This window comes from Sminthopsis crassicaudata, chromosome 3 (genome assembly GCF_048593235.1).
Source record: "Sminthopsis crassicaudata isolate SCR6 chromosome 3, ASM4859323v1, whole genome shotgun sequence".
NCBI lineage: Eukaryota > Metazoa > Chordata > Mammalia > Dasyuromorphia > Dasyuridae > Sminthopsis > Sminthopsis crassicaudata.
Genome location: NC_133619.1, coordinates 286,393,450 through 286,418,552, shown reverse-complemented (window position 1 = coordinate 286,418,552; position 25,103 = coordinate 286,393,450).

Genomic DNA, 25,103 nt, shown 5'->3' with positions numbered 1-25,103 from the left:
CAGACCCAACCCCCACTCCCAGAAACAGACCATTTGTTTTTCTTGTCAATTTGTTTCTTTGAGTCACGCTCTGACAAAAGGAACAAAAAATTTAAAAGGTCTCTTATCAATGACAGCTTCTGTATGGATAGAGAGCAGACTTCAAACCCTGAGGAGATTAAAATCAGACTGTCTCTAGAGGAATCCCCTAAGGGGAATATGATCTGCTCCTCAATACACAAGACTTTCATAGAGAAAATCAAAAAGGCTATGAAAAAGAAAGGGAAGCTTGGCAAGAGAGTCCTGAGTAGTCCTCCCAGGCCTTTAAAGATAGAGTGGACAAAGAAAACAAATCATTGAGAAATAAAATTAGTGAGTTGGTAAAAGAAAACAGCTCTCTAAAAAGTAAAAGGGATGAAATGGAAAAAAAATCCCATAGAAGAAAAAAAAAACTCACTTAAAAACTCAATTGGAAAAGTACAAAAAGATACAAAAAAGTGAGTATAGAAAATACATCATTGAAAATTAGACTCGAACAAGTAGAAATGAATGACTCAAGGCAAACCAAGAAGTAGTCAAGCAAAACCAGAAAAATGAAACCATTGAAAAGAATGTCAAGTACCTTGTAACATGCCCTCCTGGCAGTTACAATTACTAGTCTGCCCTAGGCCCAACAGAGTACCTTTGACCACTGACTTTTGCAGTGTCAACTCTTCCTGGCTTGCCTCCTCTGAGGCCTTCAAAGGTCTCTGGCCATGATTTCTTGAATCTATAGTTAAATAACGGGTAGCACGCTCAAACATTTATTACACCTCCTACTATAATGCCCTGACTTGTTGGTTCCCTAGTGAACACCTGGTGTGAAGACCCATGTGTTCTCTCCCAAAGTCCTTAGCTCTCGGCTATCCATCAGCTTGGCTTGGCTTGGCTAGCCCAGGTTAGGGAGCCAGGTTAAGAGAGTGACTGCTGTCTGCAGTGGCCTTCTAAAGGGCCTGTCAGGTCACACACACAGCCAACCAGCGAGAGAGTCGTCCCCCATTACCAAGCTATCTCAATATGGCCAAGATCCCACCTACAGGGCAGTCCTAATATCCACAGAGATTACTTCTGGGCCACTCAATCTCCTGTTGCGCTATGGTGCCACCCATTTAAAGGGCCCTTACAGTACCTTACAGTTAGGGGAGTGGAGATGGGGTGGGGGGGCGAATGCCCTGCTAAGAACCCTGCAGTGCAGATTAATGACTTCCTTGAGGCAAGTGTGTGAGCAGTGAAAGTGTCACTACCCAATTCAAAGCCGCTGTAAGGCTGTGGGTTTTAGCAGATGACTAGCTGAATAGCCCTGCTCAAACAGGAAGTGTCTCTGCCCAAGAAGCACAGTCTTGCTGCTGAGGTTCTGTTGCCCCAGGCTGAGCCCCTACTGTGTAGATTAGAGACTTCCCCAGGCTGCACTTCCCTGCTGTGTAGATTTATAGCTGCCCCGGCCAAGCTTCAGCGTGCCGCTGCACAGTTGCGCTGGTCTATGCTCAGTCACTTCTGGTTTCTGTATGGGGGGGTACAGTTCTGGTGTTTTTAGAGTACCTTTACCTCTGGTTGTAATCTCTGTGGTGGACCGCTGCTTTACAATCAAGGCAAAGCAACAAGCCTATGTCAGGGTCGTTTCCACTGCCATTCTAGCCACAGAGGCTACCCCTGTCCCTGGTCCACTCAGGATACCAGACTTTCCTATCTCCCTGCCTGCCTCTTGTCTTTTTCTGTCTCTCAGGACAAACTTGATCTGGCAATCTTCCAGGTTCTCTTCAGCTGGTAAGTCGTTGCACCTTGCATCTTCATGCATTTCCCCAGTCAAGCACTATTTTTAAGGCTAAATTCAAAGACTGGTATTGAGGGCAAGACAGAAGATTAAAGAGCGTGTGCCTTCTCTGCCATCTTGGCTCCACCTCCTCCTAGTCACAGTTTTTTCCTCAGAAATAGAAGGAATTCACCAGTTTCATTGAATGTCCATCTTTTTCTGTGGAAAATAATGTTCATTTTGGCAGGCTAAGTTATTTTTGGTTGCATAAAAAGTTCCTTAACTTTTGGAATCTCAGAATCCAGGCCCTTAGATCCTTTAATGTGGAAGCTACCTGATCCTGAGTAATGCTTCTTGTGGCTTCTCTGTATTTGATGGTTTTTAAAGCTGCTTTTACTGTTGTTTCCTTGGTTTGATAGTTCCAGAATTTTACCACAATATTTCTTGGAGTTTTGATTTGGGGATCTCTTTCAGTAGGTGATCTGTGAATTCTTTCAATGTCTATTTTACCCTCGGTTTCTAACATCTGGACAGTTCTCTTGGATGATTTCCCAAAAAATAATCTAGGCTCTTTATTGTTTTTTCTTAATTTTGTTTTGTTTTGTTTTATTTTTTCTTCATACTCTTCAGGAAGCCTAATAATCCTCAGATTATCTGTCTTAGATCTATTTTGCAGATCTGTTGTTTTCCAAGTAGCTATTTAATATTATTTTTTCAAATTTTTCTTTTCTTTTCTTTTTTTTTTTTTTTTGCTTGATGGATTCTTGGTGTCGCCCTGAGTCATTCATTTCCATTTGTTCAATTCTAAATTTTGATGAATGGTTTTCTTCATTTACTTTTTTTTTTCTTTTTATAATTGTACAATTGAGTTTTTAAATGAGTTGTTTTGTTCTATGGACTTTTTTTCCATTTCCCCAATTTTTATTTTTAGAGAGCTATTTTTTTTTCCAATTCAATAATTCTGTTTTTTAGGGAATTAATTCCTTTATCCATTGTATCTTTTAATGAGTAGGATGATTTATCCAGACCCTCTTGGCAAGCTTACCTTTTCTTTTCCCATTTTTCTTCTAGCTCTCTTGTAAGAGACTTTTTAATTTCTTCTATGAGGGTTTTGTGTGATGGGGATGGGATCATATCCCCCTTTGGGGTTTCATCTAGAGACAATCTGTTTTAGTCTCCTCAGAGTTTGAAGTCTATTCTTCATCAATATAAAAGCCATCTACAGTTAGAGCCCACTTTAACTTTTTATTCATTTTGACAAAAAAGAAACAAAGAAAACAAACAAACAAAAAATGACAACTGTAGTCGGCTTTTGGGGCAGTATGGTATTATCTAGCTTGCTCTTCAGACAACAGGAGGTAGCAGTGAAGCAGCAGTGGGACAGCCATGGCTGCGCTGTGACTGCTTAGTAAGTGGGTTTCTCTCTGAGAGGGTGCTGAGTCACTCCAGGTGCTTGGTGGATATGTCCAAGTCCTGAGATATTCTAGTGTTTTAGGGTCATGGTCTTTCCCCTTTGTGTTTATAGCTTCTCTGCTGATCTACTGCTTGTTGCCAGAGCAAAGTAGCTTGCCCTTTGGTAAAGTTCTCTCTGCAAATTTTCCACTTGCTGAGATCACACCCTGCCCCTGTCCAATCTGCTCAGCATTGAGCTGCCTTCTCTTCTGTCACTGCCAACTTTGTCCTGGCCCACAAGCAAAAACAGACCTCTTTTTGGTAAATTCCAAGGATACCTTCTATTGGTGATATGCTGTATTCCCAATATTCTTGTTTTTGTTTTTTTTTCAGTCAATCATGAATTCTGTTTCATGAAAGAAGTGTCTGAGGGCAAGAAAAAGCTTAGATCATGTGTGTATCATCTCTACCATCTTGGCTCTGCCCTGGTTTATTTATTTGTTTGTTTGTTTGTTTGTTTGTTTGTTTTTTTGTAATTTTCAATTATGTTTAATGAAAACATCAGAGTTGAATAGAACATCTGATCTTTAAATACAGAAGCAAAGATTAACAAAATAAAAAGGGAAGGCAAAAGGGAAAAGGAAGGCTAATACATGGGAGGGGAGAAGTAGAAGGGGAAAAGATAAGTAAGGGGGGGGACTGAATAAAAATAAATAAAAAGGAGGAAAGATTGATTGAGGTAGTGTTTAGAAGGAAAAAAAAAACTGCTGAGGATGTAGAGGGAGGAAAAGAGAAAGAAAGGTGTAGCCTGGGGAACAAAAGGATTGGGGAAAAAACAGAATCAGTCATTTGAACTCTGAATGTGAATGACATGAATTCTCCCATAAAACAAAAACCAGAAATACACTGGATTAAAAGCCAGAATTCTATCAATATGTAGGGGTGTTGTGGCATTTTTAATTTTTATTTTTTTATTTTTTCATTTAAGGAAGTGTGTGGAGGGAAGGAACAGAATATTTTTGTAAGGGTCACTTGAAATTTTACCCATGCAGATGTTCTGTCAATTAAAAATATGATAAAAAAACAAGTCATGGTCTTTCCTGGAATTTCTACTCACTGGGTGTTCTGCCCCCCTCCCTGTCTTTGTTTCCTTGATTGTTGGAGCTTTATAAAAGTCTCTGGAATTACTTAATCCTTGCTGGATGCTTAGAGACAAGAATCTGTTCCAATTCTCCAGTCTTAAAATATTAAAAACCTCTAACCTTTGTTTTGCCTCAGTTTCTCTGGTATTACATTGCTGGAGGCCTGCACAAGAGATGAGATCTGAGAGCAAGATTAGAGATTATAGGACAGGTCTCTGCTGGAAGCCCTGAAGAGGCTGGGTCTGGGCTCTTTTAAGAAGGCCAGCCATCTGGTTTCATCCAGAATCCCAGAGAAAAAGCAGTTTCAGCTTCAAGAAGAGCTCACCATGAACACCATTGTTTGGGCCACAGTGGAGCAATTGTTTTGAAATCCCTGCAGCGAAAGTTTTCAGTTGGGTCTGATTTCTAGCAAATCTGGGTCCCCGAAAAATGTTGGACTGATGAGCCATACAACTCTGGGAAGTGCCAAAATGATGCCTTGTGGTATAAATCTGGGTGTTCACTGAACATGACTTAGTTCGGGGTGTCTTTGGACGGTAAATATGTGTGTTTCTAAGCACAGCTCTGAGTGTGTTATTGATTTATTTATTTTTTAAACACTACTGGTCTGGGTGCCTTTGGTCACGTATCTGCTTTTGGGGTATTTTTTTTTAATCTGGGTAATCTCTTTGAAAGCAGAGAATTCACCAAACTGCAATTTGGAAGCCTATTTTATTTTATTTTATTTTATTTTTATTTTTTTTGCAGAACATAAGGTTTTTAATGATTACTTGTAACATGAATACACTAATAACAATACTCCTTTCTTAGGTGTGCAGACAGCACAGTGTGAAAAACCGAGGTATTACCCCAGAAATCCTCCACAAGTTGGGATGGGTCTCAAGATGTTGGGGACATTGCTCTAGGTATTTTTTTTTTAATTTTTTATTATATATATATATATATTTATAATATTATCCCTTGTATTCATTTTTCCAAATTATCCCCCCCTCCCTCTATTCCCTCCCCCCGATGACAGGCAATCCCATACATTTTACATGTGTTACAATATATTCTAGGTACAATACATGTGTGTGAATATCATTTTCTTGTTGCACAATAAACATTAGAATCCGAAGGTACATGCAACCTGGGCAGACAGATATTAGTGCTAACAATTTACATTCACTTCCCAGTGTTTCTTCTCTTGGTGTAGCTACCTCTGTCCATCATTGATCAACTGGAAGTGAGTTGGATCTTCTTTATGTTGAAGATTTCCACTTCCATCAGAATACATCCTCATACAGTATTGTTGTTGAAGTGTACAGTGATCTTCTGGTTCTGCTCATTTCACTCAGCATCAGTTGATTTAAGTCTCTCCAAGCCTCTCTGTATTCCTCCTGCTGGTCATTTCTTACAGAGCAATAATATTCCATAACCTTCATATACCACAATTTACCCAACCATTCTCCAACTGATGGACATCCATTCATCTTCCAGTTTCTAGCTACAACAAAAACAGCTGCCACAAACATTTTGGCACATATATGTCTCTTTCTGCTCTTTAGTATTTCTTTGGGATATAATCCCAGTAATAGCGCTGCTGGGTCAAAGGGTATGCACAGTTTGATAACTTTTTGGGCATAATTCCAGATTGCTCTCCAGAATGGCTGGATTCTTTCGCAACTCCACCAGCAATGTATTAGTGTCCCAGTTTCCCCACATCCCCTCCAACATTCATCATTATTTGTTCCTGTCATCTTAGCCAATCTGACAGGTGTGTAGTGGTATCTCAGAGTGGTCTTAATTTGCATTTCTCTGATCAGTAGTGATTTGGAACACTCTTTCATGTGAGTGGATATAGTTTCAATTTCTTCCTCTGAGAATTGTCTGTTCATATCCTTTGACCATTTATCAATTGGAGAATGGTTCGGTTTCTTATAAATTAGGGTCAGTTCTCTATATATTTTGAAAATGAGACCTTTGTCAGAACCTTTGTTTTTAAAAATATTTTCCCAATTTGTTACTTCCCTTCTAATCTTGTTTGCATTAGTATTCTTTCTACAGAAACTTTTTAGTTTGATGTAATCAAAATCTTCTATTTTGTGATCAATAATGATCTCTAGTTCTCCTCTGGTCATAAATTCCTTCCTCCTCCCCAAGTCTGAGAGGTAGATTATCCTCTTTTCCTCTAATCTATTTATTATCTCCCTCTTTATGCCTAATCATGGACCCATTTTGATCTTATCTTGGTATATGATGTTAAGTGTGGATCCATATCTAATTTCTGCCATACTAATTTCCAGTTTTTCCAACAGTTTTTTCCAAATAATGAATTTTTATCCCTAATGTTGGTATCTTTGGGTTTGTCAAAGATTAGGTTGCTATATATGTATCCTTTTTTGTCCTTTGTATCTAATCGGTTCCACTGATCTACCGGTCTATTTCTTAGCCAATACCAAATGGTTTTGGTGACTGCTGCTATATAATATAGCTTTAGATCAGGTACACTTAGACCACCTTCCTCTGAGTTTTTTTTCATTAGTTCCCTTGCAATTCTCGACCTTTTATTCTTCCATATGAATTTTGTTGTTATTTTTTCTAGGTCATTGAAATAGTTTCTTGGGAGTCTGATTGGTATAGCACTAAATAAATAGATTAGTTTGGGGAGTATTGTCATCTTTATTATATTCGCTCGGCCTATCCAAGAGCACTGAATGTCTTTCCAATTATTTAAATCTGATTTTATTTTTGTGGCAAGTGTTTTGTAATTTTTCTCATATAATTGCTGACTTTTCTTTGGTAGATGGATTCCCAAATACTTTATACTCTCAACATTTGTTTGGAATGGAATTTCTCTTTGTATCTCTTGCTGTTGCATTTTGTTACTGACATATAAAAATGCCGAGGATTTATGTGGATTTATTTTGTATCCTGCCACTTTGCTGAAATTTTGAATTATTTCTAGTAGCTTTTTAGCAGAGTCTTTGGGGTTCTCTACGTATACCATCATGTCATCTGCAAAAAGTGACAGTTTAATTTCCTCATTTCCTACTCTAATTCCTTGGATCTCTTTCTCGGCTCTTATTGCCGAGGCTAGCGTTTCTAGTACTATATTGAATAGTAATGGTGATAGTGGGCAACCTTGTTTCACTCCTGATCTTACTGGGAAAGGTTGCAGTTTATTTCTATTGCATATTATGCTTACTGAAGGTCTTAAATATATGCTCCTGATTATTCTAAGGAATAGTCCATTTATTCCTATACTCTCAAGAGTTTTTAGTAGGAATGGGTGTTGGATTTTGTCAAATGGTTTTTCTGCATCTATTGAGATGATCATATGGTTCTTATTAATTTGATTATTAATATGGTCAATTATATTAATAGTTTTCCTAATATTAAACCAGCCCTGCATTCCTGGAATAAATCCTACTTGATCATAGTGTATTATCCTGGAGATGATTTTCTGAAGTCTTTTTGCTAATATCTTATTTAAGATTTTAGCATCAATATTCATTAAGGAGATTGGTCTATAATTTTCTTTCTCAGTTTTCGATCTACCTGGTTTAGGTATCAGTACCATGTCTGTGTCATAAAAGGAGTTTGGTAGGACTCCTTCATCCCCTATTTTTTCAAATAATTTATATAACATTGGGACTAATTGTTCTTTAAATGTTTGGTAGAATTCACATGTGAATCCATCTGGCCCTGGGGATTTTTTCCTGGGAAGTTGATTAATAGCTTGTTCTATTTCTTTTTCTGAAATGGGACTATTTAAGCAATTTATCTCCTCCTCTGTTAATCTAGGGAGCCTATATTTTTGGAGGAAGTCATTCATTTCACTTAAATTATCAAATTTATTGGCATAAAGTTGGGCAAAGTAACTCCTTATTATTTCTCTAATTTCCTCTTCATTGGTGGAAAGATCCCCCTTTTCATTTGTAAGACTATCAATTTGATTTTCCTCTTTCTTTTTTTTGATCAAATTTACCAAAGGTTTATCTATTTTATTGGCTTTTTCATAAAACCAACTCTTGGTTTTATTTATTAATTCAATAGTTTTTTTACTTTCAATATTATTGATTTCTCCTTTTAATTTTTGTATTTCAAGTTTAATTTTTGGTTGGGGGTTTATAATTTGGTCTTTTTCTAGCCTTTTAAGTTGTAAGCCCAATTCGTTAATCTTCTCTTTCTCTATTTTCTTCAGATAAGCCTCTAAAGATATAAAATTTCCTCTTATTACTGCTTTAGCTGCATCCCAAAGATTTTGATATGATGTCTCATCATTGTCATTATCTTGGGTGAAATTGTTAATTGTTTCTATAATTTGCTCTTTCACCCAGTCAGTCTTTAAGATGAGATTATTCAGTTTCCAATTACTTTTTGGTCTATTTACCCCTAACTTTTTGCTGAATGTAGCTTTTATTGCATTGTGATCTGAGAAGAAGGCATTTATTATTTCTGCCTTCCTACATTTAATTTTGAGATCTTTATGTCCTAATATATGGTCTATTTTTGTATAGGATCCATGAACTGCTGAGAAGAAAGTATATTCCTTTCTATTGCCATTCAGTTTTCTCCAAAGGTCTATCATACCTAGTTTTTCTAATGTTCTATTTACTTTTTTAATTTCTTTCTTGTTTGTTTTGTGGTTTGATTTGTCTAAATCTGAGAGTGCAAGGTTGAGATCTCCCACTATTATAGTTTTACTGTCTATTTCTTCTTGCAGTTCTCTTAACTTTTCCTTTAGAAAGTTAGATGCTATACCACTTGGTGCATATATGTTTACTATTGATATGGCTTCATTATTTATGCTACCTTTCAGCAGGATATAGTTTCCTTCCTTATCTTTTTTAACGAGATCTACTCCTGCTTTTGCTTGATCTGAGATAAGGATAGCTACCCCTGCTTTTTTGGCTTTACCTGAAGCATAATAGGCTCTGTTCCAACCTTTTACCTTTACTCTGTATGTATCTCCCTGCTTTAAGTGTGTTTCCTGTAGACAACATATTGTAGGGTTCTGCTTTTTGATCCAATCTGCTATCCGTCTCCGTTTGATGGGATCGTTCATCCCATTTACATTTACAGTTAAAATTACTAATTCTGTATTTCCTGCCATCGTATTATTCCCCAGATTATGCTTTTTCCCTTGACCCCCCTGATCCCCCTCCCCGATATTTAATTTACAGACCCCCCTTGTGACGCGCAACCCTCCCTCTTTTTTTTTTTTTTTTTTTTTTAGGATCCCTCCCCCCTCCCTCCAAGTTCCTTCACTTATTCTCCTTTTCCTTTTCCCTTTTGCTCTCCCTCCTTTTAATGAGGTGAGAGAAAATTCTCTAAAAAACAAATATGTTAATTATTTACTCTTTGAGCCTCTCCTGATGAGAGTAAGATTCACACAATGATTCTCCCCCTCACTAAGTTCCCTCAGATATGGTGTATTTTCTATGCCTCTTCCTGGTATGTAGTTTCCCTCTTTTTATCATTCCTTCCCCTTTTTCTGAACCGACCTCCTTCCCTTTACTACACCCCCCTTTTTTTCTTTTATATCAGTAAAATCAAATTATCCTTGAGTACTTTTTATATACCCACAACAGAGTTACAGTTCTCAAGGGTTCTGTGTACCTTTTTCTGTTTCTCTTCAGTCTTGTGGATGTAGATCAAATTTTTTGTTTAAGTCTGGTTTTTTTCTTAGAAACATATAGAATTCCTCTGTTTCATTGATTGACCATCTTCTTCCATGGAAAAAGATGCTAAACTTAGCTGGGTAGTTCATTCTTGGTTGCAGTCCTTGATCTTTTGCCTTACGGAATATCAGGTTCCAGGCCCTTCTATCTTTTAATGTGGAGGCAGCCAGATCTTGGGTGACCCTTATTGTGGCACCTTGGTATTTAAATTGTTTTTTTCTAGCTGCTTGCAGGATTTTCTCCTTTGTGTGGTAATTCTGCAGCTTAGCCACAATATTCTGTGGTGTTCTTTTTTTAGGGTCTATTTCAGAAGGAGTTCGATGAATTCTTTCCACATCTACTTTCCCTTCTGTTTCTATTATCTCTGGACAGTTCTCTTTGATAATTTCCTGTAAAATAGAATCTAGGCTCTTTTTTTGGTCATAGTTTTCTGGAAGTCCAATAATCCGCAGATTATCTCTCCTAGATCTATTTTCCAGGTCTATAGATTTTCCCAGTAAGTATTTGACGTTGTTCTCCAGCTTCTCATTTTTTTTGTTTTGTATGACTGATTCTTGGGTTCTCTGTGAATCATTCATTTCTATTTGTTCCATCCTGACTTTTAAGGAGTTATTTTCTTCTTTCACAGTTTTTAGTTCTTTTTGTAAATGCCCAATTTCGTTTTTAAATGAATTATTTTGCTCTATTGAATTTTTTTCCATTTCCCTAATTTTGTTTTTGAGAATTATTTTCTTTTTCCAATTCAGAAATTCTATTTTCTTGAGACTTTTTTATCTTTTCCAATTCAGAAATCCTACTTTCCTGTGTTTTTTTAACCTTTTCTAATTCATAAATTTTGTTTCCCTGCATCTCCTGTGAATTCTTTATTTTTTCCAACTCCAATTTCAGGACGTTGTTATTCTCTATCATAGCTTCCCTTTCCTTTCCCCATTTTTCTTCAATCTCCCTTAATTTTTTAAGAGTTTCTTCTAGGAGGGAGTTATGTGATGGAGGGCAGGAATCGTTCCCCTTTAGGTTGTTATCTGCTGTCTCTCTGCTGTTAACTTCCTCGGGGTTGGATACCCGCTCTTTCTCTGTATAGAAGGAATCTATGGTTTTTCTGGGCTTCTTGCTCATACTTGAAAAATCTTTTGGGGTCTGTCCCTGGGGTAGGAAATTATTTATTTTCTTCTTTACCAGCTTCCTCCCAGACTGGATGGATGCAGCGGCTCCTGCGCCTGAGCTAAGATAGAGCTCTGGGAGAGAGTTCCCCACCCCCTCCCTGGAAGTGCCTCAGAGGTGACTAGCACTGGTGTGCCCCAAGGGCGCTGTGTTTTAGCGGCTTCCCTGAGATTTGAGACTGAACAGTAACGGCAGCACAAAGCCCAGCCTGTGTGTCCCGGTGGGGCGTGGATGTCTGCAGCAGGTGACGTGAAAAGCCCCTGTGCTCAAACTGGAAGTGTCTGCCAGAAACCGCGGTCCCTAGTTCAAAGGTTCCGCTTCTCTGGGACTTCCTGGAGCTGAGTTCCACTCCCTCCAGCTAAGCTAGGCAGTGTGTGTTGCCTTGGGCCGTATCCACCCACTTGTCAATCTCTTAACTATTCTCAGGTGGTAGCTGAGGTCACGCCCCCTGGTGCCGAGATCTGCTGAGTCACCTCCAGGGTCCGGGGAAAATCTAATCTGAGTTTTAAAATATTTTGGCTTTCTCTTCTGAACTGCTAAACAATTAGCAGAGAAGAGCTAACAGCCTGTGCCAGATTCCTTTACCTCAGTGGCTTCTCTGATCCCAGAGCCCTTCCCAGCGCAATGGGCGCAGTGTGCCCCTACCCCACCGTCTGTGCTGGTCTCTCTTATTCCTCCCCTGAGAACTGACCTTTCCTGTTGAAACTCCAGATTCTCTTCAGCTGGTAAGTCGTGCTTCCAGTCCTTGTGGTATCTGTCAGTCCTGAGCTTATTTTGAGACTTAATTTATCTAATTGGTTGTGAGGGAGTGAGGACGTTCACTGAGTCGTGTGTTTCTTCTCCGCCATCTTGGCTCCGCCCTGGAAGCCTATTTTAGAAGGTTCAATTTGAGTTTCTGAGAGGGAGAAATTGTTGACCTGAAAACTCCCCTCATGGCACTCCTGAGACTTTAGGAATTAGCCCCTAGTGTGCATGTCATAAAAGTTGCGTCTGTCCCGTCTGTGTTTGTGATTTGACTTACTGTTTTTTTGTTTTAAGAAGTTCTGTTATGTTTTAAGAACAATGATTATACAATTTGGCAATTGATTGTTTCAATGTTGCAAAGGTCCTTAGCAGAAAAGAAAAAGAAATAAAAAGAAAAGTCGCATAAAAGAAAAGTTATTTTTACTTCTTGTTGGACTTAATTGTAACCTGTTTGTACTTATTTAAAAGAAAAAGGAACAGAAAAAGCTTGGCTACTTTTAAAGTCTGACTAAGAAGCAGTCTTCCAAAAGCCTGCTAGAAGGAAAAAAAAAAAAAAAAGACCGCAATAAAACCTTATAAGATTCAAGTTGCAGTTCTCCCTCTAGGGAAGGTAAGAGAGATAAGAGAGAGAACATTATAGTTGATTTAAAAAAAAAATACATGATGGGTTCATTTTAGCAATTCCTGAAAATAAATTGATCTAGCCTACAATCTGGTCCAGAGTTCCCGTCATGCCCCACTCTTTCAGTTTGTTAAAGAATTATTTCCAAAAGTGGGTGGGTGAGCCATCTCTAAACAGAAGGGAGTCTAAGAAATGAACACCAACATTTTTAGAGTCGAATCCAGAGGTACTTGCTGAGTCTCCAGAAGCTATAAGTGAAATACACTGTGTTGTAAGGAGGGAGGGTTGCAGAAATTCAGACCAAAGTCCGGTAACTCTGGAGGAGTACAAAGTGGCTAACCAGTGCACAATGGCTGAGATCAGCACAGGGTCAGTTTCGATCAGCTTCTCTCCACCAAAAAACATAATGGGGCGCCAAATGCTTTGGGGTATGGGACACTGCTTCCATTTTTCAAAGCTACTTCTGCTGGGAATGGGTGTGGAGCTGACTGCATCCTACAGGGCTCCAATTTGGAGGGGTGGTGAGCTTGAGGAATCTGTAGTTGCTTGAAAAAGCCTGCAGTGGGTTCTTAGTCTCAGGATCAAGATCCCTGAAGCTGATCCATATAGTGCCTAGGGCAGGTCATTCCAAGGTGAATTGATCACCTGCTAGAAGAAACAAGTTTAACAAGCAGAGGCTAGGGACAGTATCATTGAAAAGGGTGGGGCATTTGGCAGAGAAAATAGAGACATTTCTCTTGATAGGGCCTTTAGAAATGTTTGGGGAAGGCCCATCTTACAACCTGTAGATTGGCCAAAGGGTTATTGTCCACTTGTCCGAGTCCACAAGGTGGGCCAAATGTTGCAAGCCCACCAGCTGCCGGTGGGCTGGGTTTGTGAAGATGCTGAATGACGAGTACAGGGCAGGGTCTCATGAAGCATTGAGCCTTTTATTGCAGATTCACACAGAGCATACCTAGACAAAACTCATAAGCCTATGGGCAAAGTTCTTTGCTAATCATTACCAAATGATTACTGGAGCACAGCTTCAAGCTTCAGGGCCCGGCCAGCATGTGCACAAACCAAGGCTTTGGAGTCTTTCTGCTGCACTGTTCTGCTGACCACCATCTCCCCCTTTCTCTTGCTGAAGCTTAACATGATGCAGTTGGGTTGACAGGGACTGTGTGAACTAAGTAGTAGGGCCACAAAGGAGGAATAATAAGAAATAACATTACCACCAGTGGAATGATAAGACTGAGATGTTGTCCTAACCAAGTTAAAGGATTAAACTTTTTAATGGAATGTCACCTATCAACCACCTTCCCAGGCTCTAAGCCTTCTGTTGAGGTGTGATCAATGTCATTAATAATTTTCCTGAAATCACCCATATCTAATCCTGTACTAGAGTTTCCCCGGATGCATTGTGAATGTCTCCTTATTTGCTCTCAAGGAAATTCTGTCTTGTTGCAAGTCTGAGAGAATACATAGAAATATTTGTATCTCTAATCACAATTCATAAAGGACCTGATTTCTATGACATCTTACTTCATCCTCTATGGACAAAGTTACATTTTCAAATTATTCAATACATGGTAAAAATTGGAATTGATCTTATTTTGTGCTACTACGGCCTTGGTTGCCCTTGTTCTATGAATTTTGCCCATTGTACCTTGGTTTTCATAGTGTGTACCCACATTTTTATAGATGTAGTGGATGTGATTATAGAAGCAAACATAATTATCCCTAAAACTATACAGAAAATACACCTTTTTCCCTATGTGGTATTGCCAATGTTTTCTCATATAACATGTGTATGCTCAGTTGGACTACCATAGCAGTTGCTCACTTTAAAGGGGTGAGAACAAATTACTGTTCTTGGACTATGTATGAAAACCAACTTATTCCCAACTTTATTACCAGTACACTGTGTGATAGTACAATTGATACAATTAACATCGCAAACATTGCCTCCTCTTGCTGTTGCATTTGGATTTCTACCTAATATAAAGAAAGAAAAAAACTTTAAACAAACACACATCTGCACTATATGATTTCTGTGTACAAAACTGTGGTATTTGCATCATGTGAAAAAAAAATATATTTTGTATAGCAGCCATCCCTTCCATAGGCCTCTCTTGATTTGTCCTGTGGGGGAAATCTATATAGGTACCACTCAATGTCCAATGCAATTATAATTCCAAAGAGGAGAATGTGAAAAGGAGTGGATTTTATATGTTTCTAACATTTTTATTTGAGGAAGAATGCAAAACAGTCTATAAATGTAGGGGCACTCCAGAAATAGTCCAATGGGGTAGATAACAACTGATAGGAAAGGGAAATTTTGGGGAGGCTGGACTCATATCAATTACTTTCTAGCTGAATTCTAGCATCTGTGACAGTGAAAGTGATTTTTTGGTCTCACCTCTTTTTCCCCATGGTGAGCCTACAGCTTTTATACGTATTTTACAAGGGAGATACAAAGGAAATGTACAACATATGGGGAAGAAGGGGTACAAAAACAAGCCAATAAAATTCATTATTACAGGAGGTGGAGAAGAATTTGAGGCAATTTCTCCAATACTTTCCCAAAGATCTCTTGTCCAGTCACAAAGATACCGCCCTGGATGATCATGTCCAGTTTTTTGATCTTCCCAAGTGAAAATAATGAGCCATGGTAATTTATGTATGTATATCCAACACGGAGCATCTGAAGCTGGTCCTATAAGGGACAGCAGAGTGAATGTGACTAGGAGCCATTTAATTACACAGTGTCTCCTCCTTTGTCCATTTTGTCTCTTTCTTTTTTGAGTGATGTTTCTCCCATTTATCAGAGGATATAGGTCGAATATCTTCTTTATTGGTCGAGATGCATCGGGGCTTTCCTTCTGGTATCCACCTTTGTTCTTCCGCAAGCATATTCTGGTCCTTAAATTACAAGCTTGCTTTATGCTTTCCAGGAACCATCCCTAGGATATTTGCTCATGACCTGAAACTAAGTGGCAGAGAAGGGAACTTTATAGTTCCATTGTTTTTTTGTGCCTGTAATCACAGTATGATCTACTATGAGAAAATACAAAGTGTACATGGCCATATTAAATCTTCTAGGAGGAGTATCTTTTTTAATTTTTTTTATTAATTTGATAATTGTAACATTTTTTGACAGTACATATGCATAGGTAATTTTGTACAACATTATACCTTGTACTCCCTTCTGTTCTGAATTTTTCCCCTCTTTTCCTCCACCCTCTCCCCTAGATGGCAGGCATTCCCATATATATTAAATATCTTATAGTATATTCTAGGTACAATATATATGTGGAGAACCGAATTTTGTTATTGTTGTTTTTGTTGTTGTTGTTGTTGCTGCAAAGGAAGAATAGGATTCGGAAAAGTATAAATAACCTGGGGAGAAAAACAAAAAAAGTGCTCACAATTTGCACTCATTTCCCAGTGTTCCTTCTCTGGGTGTAACTGATTCTGTCCATCATTGATCAATTGGAATTGGATTAGCTCTTCTCTATGTTGAAGATATCCACTTGTATCAGAATACATCCTCATAGAGTATTCTTGTTGAAGTGTATAATGATCTCCTACTTCTGCTCTTTTCACTCAGCATTAGTTGATATAAGTCTCTCCAAGCCTCTCTGTATTCATCCTGTTGGCCATTTCTTACTCTGTGCTATTTTTATACTATTAGAAGAACAATCCAGAAGTCTCAGCATTGTATCTGATAATCATTATATAGTAGGAGTTCTCCAAGGCATTGAGACAACTGAATTAAAGATAATAGGGATGAAATAGGGCAAGGTTGTGGTTTTTTTGTTTTTGTTTTTGTTTTTGTTTTTGTTTTTTTGTCCCTCCAAAGAATCAGAGTAAATCCTGCACCTTCCAGATCTGGAAAGAGTATCTTAATGCCATCTTTCCAGTTTGGGAAGGATTGCTGTGATATCCCTGTATCTTCATTCGAAAAGAGTTTAAACTGTAGTATTATAAGGCATCCCTCGACATGGGTGATATGATAGTGTAAGCAAAAGTTTTACTAATGTAAGAGGAACCATTATCAGTTTTAAGCACCCGGGCAGCCCACTAATGCAAAAGCAATAAGGATATGATCTATATTATTTTTAACTGCTTCGCCAGTATGTGCAGTAGCTATAGTAAATGAAGAGAAAGAATCAATGGAGCTATGAACATATTTGGATCTACCAAAGTCAAGAACATGTGTGACATCCATCTGCCACATCTCCTGCCAGTAGCATATGCTTGTCTCAAAGATTAAGCCATGCATGTCTAAATACACACGGCCGGTACAGTGAAACTGCGAATGGCTCATTAAATCAGTTATGGTTCCTTTGATCGCTCGCTCCCGCCTACTTGGATAACTGTGGTAATTCTAGAGCTAATACATGCTGATGAGCGAGAGATTATTAGAAGCATGGGGTGGTTGAGGAATATAAGTTACATGGGTGTAGCGTGCTGTCGTCTCCAGAAGCTGCTGGATTGCTCTCTGGGAAGAGATCTGCTGTGTCTACTCAAATCTCTCCGACAGATTCTTCTTCCTGTAACGAACCCTTGTCTCCAGGTAGTTGCTGTTAACTCTTGTCCAGAGAAGTGACTTCCCTTCCTGCAGAGAGCCGACTTCCCTTCCTGCAGAGAGCTGCGTCAAGCAAGATGTAATGCAGAGTCTTCTTCTATCTCTGGGTGTCCTCTCTTTTATCCTCCCAGAGAATGGGCGTGGGATAATGCCAGGGCTTCTGGGAAGAACCACTTCAGCCAATGAGCTTGCTCCTTCTATCAAGTCAACCTGAGTTCTCACCTTGTAATTGTCCAACCTGAATTCTCACCTTGTCACTATCCAGACAACCTGAGTTCTCACCTAGCAATCCTAACATCTCCCCCTTTCTTTTGATTTAGAACATAGGACAGTCATGACCTTGAAACATAAATCCATCAATATGGGAAGTATTACAGATAATTACATAAATTACATAAGCACATAGTAACACAGTAACATAACACATGCTAGAAGTATATAACATAATCAAATAATCATAAATTGAAAATTTATAAATGTCCATAAGTCCATTGTCCATTAGTCTCATCTTGTGTGAGGAAGTCCAATGATTCCTGCTGGTTTTAAAGTTCTTTAACAGTCTTCTTATTATCCATGCTCTTTCAGTGTGAGATGTTTCTTAGATCTTCTTTATTTTGAGGTCTTTCTCTTTTTCTGTCTCTCTCTGATGGAAAAGGCGAATACGACTCGTTGGCACCCATCTGATTCCTTCTCCTGCTGAAGAAATACAAGCAAACCCTCTCTCCCAGGCAGTTAACCTATCTAATTACCTTCTATTTACCACTGTTTAAATAAATCTCTTCTCATCATCTGGCAATTACATTGGAGTTGTTTGCACTGGACACAGCCCTGTTGGTTTAAAAGGCCTGCATTCTCCCCAAGTGCAATCCATTTTTGCAAGCTGATTGCCTTTTGGCTCACTTATCAGGTAATCCCTTTCTGCCATGTGATTGCTTTTCTGCTGGTTGATCAAATCAGAGTCCTGATCTTCTAAAGGCTCTTTGGGTGTAACATCAGCTGCCATCATGCCCCAAGTCTTTTTTGCCTGGGGCCCTGGACCTGGGCCCCTCATCCCATTTCCCTGAATTATTCTACACTCTGATGCCCAATGGAGTCCTCTGTTGCATTTTGGACATGGGGTTTTAGGTCTTCTTTCACCCTGTCTTCTCACTGTATCTCCATACCTACACTGAGCTCTTAGATGCCCAATTTTTCCACATTGAAAACATCGCCGAGTTTCTCTAGAAGTCCCTTGCCAGGAGGGACCCTGCCTTTCCACATTCATCATTGTCCGGCTGTAAAAAGCATTTGTTCCCCCTGTAGCACAGCGTCTTATGATCTCCTCTAAAGGAGCATCTTTGTCTAATCCCCATATAATTCTTTTGCAAATCTCATTGGCATTTTCCTTAGCCAGATGTCTGGTCATTATTTCTGTAGCTGAATTTTCTCCAATAGTTCTTTTGACAGCAGTTTGCAAACGTCCCACAAAATCTGCAAAAGGTTCATTGGGACCTTGCTGTATTTTAGTGAAAGCCTCTCCACGATCTTTCTGTCCAGGAAGGACACCCCAAGCTTTTATTGCAGCCTTAGCAATTTGTTCATATATTGTCATGGTATAATTAATCTGTTCCGAATTCTCTCCATACTGACCTTCACCAGCTAAGTGCTCAAAAGTGAATTGTGTGTTAACTCCTATTTCCAAATTGCATCTGACTTGAATTTTACATAATTCATGAAATTCCGCAAGCCATAATAAATTTTCTCCAGGTTCCAGACATGTCCTTGCTATGGATTTCCAATCATTCGGGGTTAGGACTTCATAAGACAAACCATCTAGTAACATTTTGACATAAGCTGATGTAGCCCCATAAAGGGTACAACCTTTTTTCAAATCCTTAATTTTATTCAAATCTAAAGGTACATATCTTCTCCTTTTTTGACCTACAGAGTCAATATTTTCAATCACAGGATATGCATGTATAAAATCACTTATATCCTGTCCTTCTCTCTTAGCTTTAACCAATGCTTTTTCTAATCTTGTCATAGGCTCAGGCTGCTTCACAGGCAATTCTGTTTGTGTTTCTGCCTCTTCCCCTCCTTCTTCCTCCACCTCTGAAGGTGGGGTTGATGTGGGCCTGTCAATAATCTGTTCTCTAGGCAGAGTTGAAGCTTCTTCAAGAGAATCATACCATAATTCCTCATTTAAATCTTCTTGCTCTAGGGCAAGATCTTGATCTTTCCTTTTTTCCTCACACTTCCTCCTCTGTTCATTTTTAAAACTTTTCCTTCTCCTACAACTTGCTTGATAGTTTAAGGCTAATTGAACTATGTTGTAGATATAAAATACTTCTGCAGAAATTGAACGAGGCCCATTTTTTGCTTGAAATTCTTTCATTTCATATCCCACTAGCTTCCATTTATCTACATCTATCTTTTCTTCCTCTAAGAACCAAGGGGATGTGCATCTTAATGCAGCCAAGAGTTTAGCAATCTGTACCCAGGTTACAAATAAACTCTGCTCCTCAATTATCTTGATTATACTCTCTATAGTACCACTCCTGAATGGGGGTGGAGCTGAGGTTGCTTCTGGGGCTGGGGTTGAGTCGGCTGAGGTCCAGGGATTGAATATAGCTAACATCTGCCCCATTTCAGCTATAAGAGATTCCTGGTTTAGCCCTTAACAAGTTAAGTTCCTTATTTATCTATTAGCACGCTCACTTCATCTTTAACAAAGTTTCCTCGTTACTCACGGTTCTGGGTCAGAGAGACTGAGATCTAGATCGGAAGCTTTTCCACTGGAATCAGGACCGTGTCTGCCCCACGTTGGGCGCCAATTGTAGCGTGCTGTCGTCTCCAGAAGCTGCTGGATCGCTCTCTGGGAAGAGATCTGCTGTGTCTACTCAAATCTCTCCGACAGATTCTTCTTCCTGTAACGAACCCTTGTCTCCAGGTAGTTGCTGTTAACTCTTGTCCAGAGAAGTGACTTCCCTTCCTGCAGAGAGCCGACTTCCCTTCCTGCAGAGAGCTGCGTCAAGCAAGATGTAATGCAGAGTCTTCTTCTATCTCTGGGTGTCCTCTCTTTTATCCTCCCAGAGAATGGGCGTGGGATAATGCCAGGGCTTCTGGGAAGAACCACTTCAGCCAATGAGCTTGCTCCTTCTATCAAGTCAACCTGAGTTCTCACCTTGTAATTGTCCAACCTGAATTCTCACCTTGTCACTATCCAGACAACCTGAGTTCTCACCTAGTAATCCTAACACATGGGGGGGACCATCTTTCACTAGCTGGCATGCTTATTATTCTTTTGTGACATGGAACAACTTCTGAAGAAATTGGGAGGATTGATACCAGATATTTGGGGAAATTGGCACCTTTTCGTGAGCAGTGAGAAAGATTACAGGATAACTGAGAAGCGATCAGCTTCCTCATTCCCTGCAAAAAGAGAACTGGGCAAATGAGTGTGAGATGGAGTATGCATTATGTAAACAGGCGCAGGTCTTACTCTGGTGCTTTGGAGGGACAAAAAAACTTTGCCCTACTTCATCCCTATTATCTTTAGTTCAGTTGTCTCAATGTCTTGGAGAACTCCTACTATATAATGACTATCAGATACAATGCTGAGAGTTCTGGATTGTTCTTCTCATAGTGTTAAAATAGCCCAGAGTTCATTTTTTTTTTCTCTGAGTGGATGTAAAGGATGTTATAATTATTCTTTTATTCTTTTTGTGTGGAATGTAATAAGGTGTGTGTTCCTTAATGGCTTCAGTAAAGTAAAAGAAACTACATAGTATAAACCTAGGCAACGGAAAGAAAGTATTGTTCATTTCTCTTTGATAAATTGTAAATATTATATGCCAATCAGCGCTGTTGGCTATTAATTCTTCCCTTTGTGATTTGATCTATGGCACATGTATCTTTATAGGAAACCATTCAGTTAGTTGAATTCCTCTTTTGACAATTTCGTATAACTATAGTGCCACTAAGTCAGGGGAAGGAGTTATGTCTTTACTGGGTGAATGAGGGGGACTAAACGATTCAGTGAAGGTATCGCCCTGGCGAATGATGCCCATGGGATAAATATAAATGGCAATCCTAGAGCTGTCATAGAGTTGGTGAAGATATCACCTTGTAATTTCAAGCCTGTTGAATTTCATTTTCTACCTTCTGTAGTTGTTCCTTTGCCTAGGCAGATAGCTATCAGGAGGAATTGATGCAAGGTTTGTGTGCCTATTTGGAAGCATTGGCATACCATGTCCTTTCCACATCCTGGAAAAGTCTTCCTACAATCAGCATTGCAGATCTCAAGAGCCAATGAGTCAATAAATGCTTTTGTAGCCTTGCCATTTCCTGTGGCTCTGATTCCTGCAGTTGTGAGTTGGGCCAGGAGATCAGTACAAGTCTCAGTGGATTTTCGCAGAACTTTAGTAAATGATTGCCCACAATCCTCTTGGCACAGGAAAGAGACTCATGCTCTGCAGGAACATTGCATAATCTGAACATTAGCTTCTAAAGGAAAATGTCATTGAAGATTTAGGGTTTGATACCGGCCAGTTCTAATCAGTTGTTCAAAGACTATATTGATTTCCTGAAGTTCATTAGGAAGTGCCTGATTCCTGCATTAAAATGTAAATTCAGATGGCCAAAGGATTCAGTTTGCCAGGACGAAGGCAAATTTTTGCAAGAGAAGTCAAGTCATGAGAGGGAAGTGCTGGTAAAGATAGCCCATCTAAGGGACTGGCTAAGACTTAAGCTAATAAGCTTACCTAAAAAAAAAACTTAGCTAAGACTAACTAAGTTATCACCAAGGTGATGTGGAGCCATATTTTACGGAGGCCCATTTTAGTCCCTTTATTAATTTTGGCTCCAAAGCAGTATACTCTCTATTAGGTGCATTTGGGTTATTGGGATCTGGTGTCTCAAGAACAGGATACAAACTCAGATTGGAAGGAGTCTTTGTTATTTTTCTTGTCTTGAATCCATTCCTTCTCCAATGAGTTATATATATTGAACAAACTCTCCAAAATCCTCCTGTTTATCCTTTCTGCATTGATCTTTTGAATATCTTAGTTATGTGACCAGGTGGGAGTGTATATATTACATGGGGAGTAATCCAGTCTAGGGTAAGTATATGTTACCATAGGGTGATAGACTATTTCTGTATTACAGTGTCAAGTTTCATCACGAAATGGAGATGGAGGCCAAATACCTGAATACATAGGCATGTTGGTTCCTCTCCTTCACCATCTTCTCCTGTTTGTAAACTCGGATCAAGTTGCCTACTTTCTTTATAATGATCCTCAGACTAAAGACCTAATTTTACAATATTATATATGGGAAACCCAGAGACTAGAAAGTTATCCAGTCTAGTGGTCTGAGAATATTCATTCAGTTGTTCTCTGAAACCTTCCATTTTTGACAATCTAAGGTTCCTTTTTTGGAAACCAAGGGAGTGGGGGGAAATGGTGTGTATATATACACCATCTAAAATTCTTTAATTTGCTTTGTTGTTACATATACTCCTCTCTCCCTCAATGAGACTTAATACTTTAGCATAGCTGTCAGGATTATGCTCTTTTCCTGGTAGCTACCTGATGAGAATTGTTCTCTAAGTAATGCTTGTGGAATGCAGCTGTCTCTAAACTTGGAAAAGCAGCTTCATTATTTATTAATCCTGAAGAGCAGCTCATTCAGCATTCCTTTATCTTTTCACCATGAGTGATGAGCTCCTCCAGGGGATGCTTCACAAAAGCCACCAGAGGCAGTGCTTGTGTCCTGTTCCAGCATCCCTTGTTGCCAGCTGACCAAGTGCCTGCAAAGGTGGGCTTGTGAGGATGCTGAATGATCAGAGCAGTTGAGATCTCATGAAAGATTGATCTGTTCACTGAAGGTTCACACAGTACATATAGATGAAAAGCACAAGCCTACAAGCAAAGTTCTTTGCTAATTTATTTCTTCACTCGTTTTTTCTGCAACAGTTCTTCTTTCTCAGGCTAAATTCCCTTTAGCTAAATGCCCACTAAGCTAACATCCTTGTAACCAAATGATTACTCGAGCACAGCTTCAGCTTCAAAGAACAATCATTCCTGAGAAATCTTCAGCACAGACCAAGACTTAGAAGTGTTTGTACTACACTGCTCTGCTGATCATTGGAGGTGGTATAGCTCCTAGGGAGGATGGAGCAATAACCCTAAGACCAGGGAGAGATTTAGAAAGAAATAATGTATTTCTTACCTTAGGTTATTCTGCCCAGTTCTATCTCACCAACATGCTAACATCACAGATATTGCTGGTTGTGTGATAACAACTTAATGGTCTACAAATACAGGGTATCTGAAACTAATGAGCAGCAATGGTGAGGTGTTTCAATTAATACACGACAGGACAAAATTGGTATAGGCCAAAACAAACACCTTTTTACAATTTTGAACACAGTGGTTTAGTTGTGGTGGACAAAATGTTGCGAAGAGAATACTATCAGAGAGTAGGGATTTCTAACATTTGGCTAGGCCATCTTTTCCCTAAATAGTTAACACGTAGGTTTTAGGGATACTGAGGAATTGGAGAAGTGAATTTACCCATCACTTGGTGGTGCTCTGACATAACATCTCTGCTATCTGAGTGTAGCCCCAAAGATTTGAAAGCAAAGACTACAACTGGAGAGATAACCCTCACCACTCAATGACCCAGATTTCCAGTTGGAAATCCAGTGACATTGCTAGCATCATGTAGTTCCCTGCAAGCACATTGGAATTTGTTCAATAAAGTCCTGAATTTCCCAGGTGTCTCCTCAGACTGCTTACACAGTTTTCCTTTTTATCACTATTAAGTCCCCTTCAGGAGACCACTTTCTAATAAGCACACATTCTATTGATACAACTCTCCCCTCCCTTTATCCCGCTGCCCATGTTTAGAGCGAAAAAAGACCAGCACACTGAAAACAGATACAGAACCCACAGACTTACCCAGAGCTGATCCATTTTCTGGTCATAGAGAAAGGAGACAACAGATACAGAACCCACAGACTTACCCAGAGCTGATCCACTTTCTGGTCATAGGGAAAGGAGATATATGTTTAAATCCTACAGAAAGTTCCCTTTATGTATAAATTTTTCACTTTGCCCCCCCCCAACAACAAAAAATAGTTTGTTGTTTGTTTGTTTTTTTGTTTGTTTGTTTCTTTGTTTTCTTTTGCTGAGGCAATTGGGATTAAGTGATGTGCCCAGGGTCACACACAGCCAGAAAGTGTTAAATGTTTGATGTGGGATTTGAACTCAGCTTCTCCCCGACTTCAGGGCTGGTGCTCTATCCACTAGACCACTGACCTCCCCCCTCGAGGAGTTTTCTCATACGAATCTGGAATCTGGAATCCAGAAACCAGATCTCTTATGCTTTTCCCATCTTGGGATGAATGAGAAGCTGGGGCAATTTATAATTAGTTAGGTAATTAAGCTAGCTGATTGAGTGATTTTTATTTTGATTTATTGATTTGATATTGATTAATTAATCAATAAATTAGTGTTTAGGGGTTTTACTCAGTAACTAAAGACATCTATAATGAATATGCTGAATAATGCTTAATATTTTTAGAAAAAGGAATGCCACTGACAGGAGAAAGGAGGGAGTGTCCATATTAATGAGGAAGTAGATGAGCAGGCTTCAGTTCTGTTACTACTGAGAACGTGTCTTGATTATATCAATTAGTTTCCTCCAGTAAAGTGAAAGAAAAAATCCTTCTTTGATCATACTCCGCTGCTTGCTTTTCTCCTTCATTAGCTGGTTTCCCTAGACTCCAGTTGAAGGGTTTAGGGCATGGACTTACTGCTTTAGGGCTGGAATTCACCTGGCTTACACCTGGCTTACATTCTGTTTATACTGTGCAATAGAGTTAACATCTCCTAGTTAGGTGGGTCCTGCTCAAAGTGGAGGAGCAGGTACCTGGATAGTTGGCCAATTTGATCTGTCTCCCTTGTGTTGGGCTGAATGTTCCACAGAGACTGCGACTTAAATGAGGAAATAGGAAAGCACACAAACGAAAAGGACCACAATCCTAATTTAA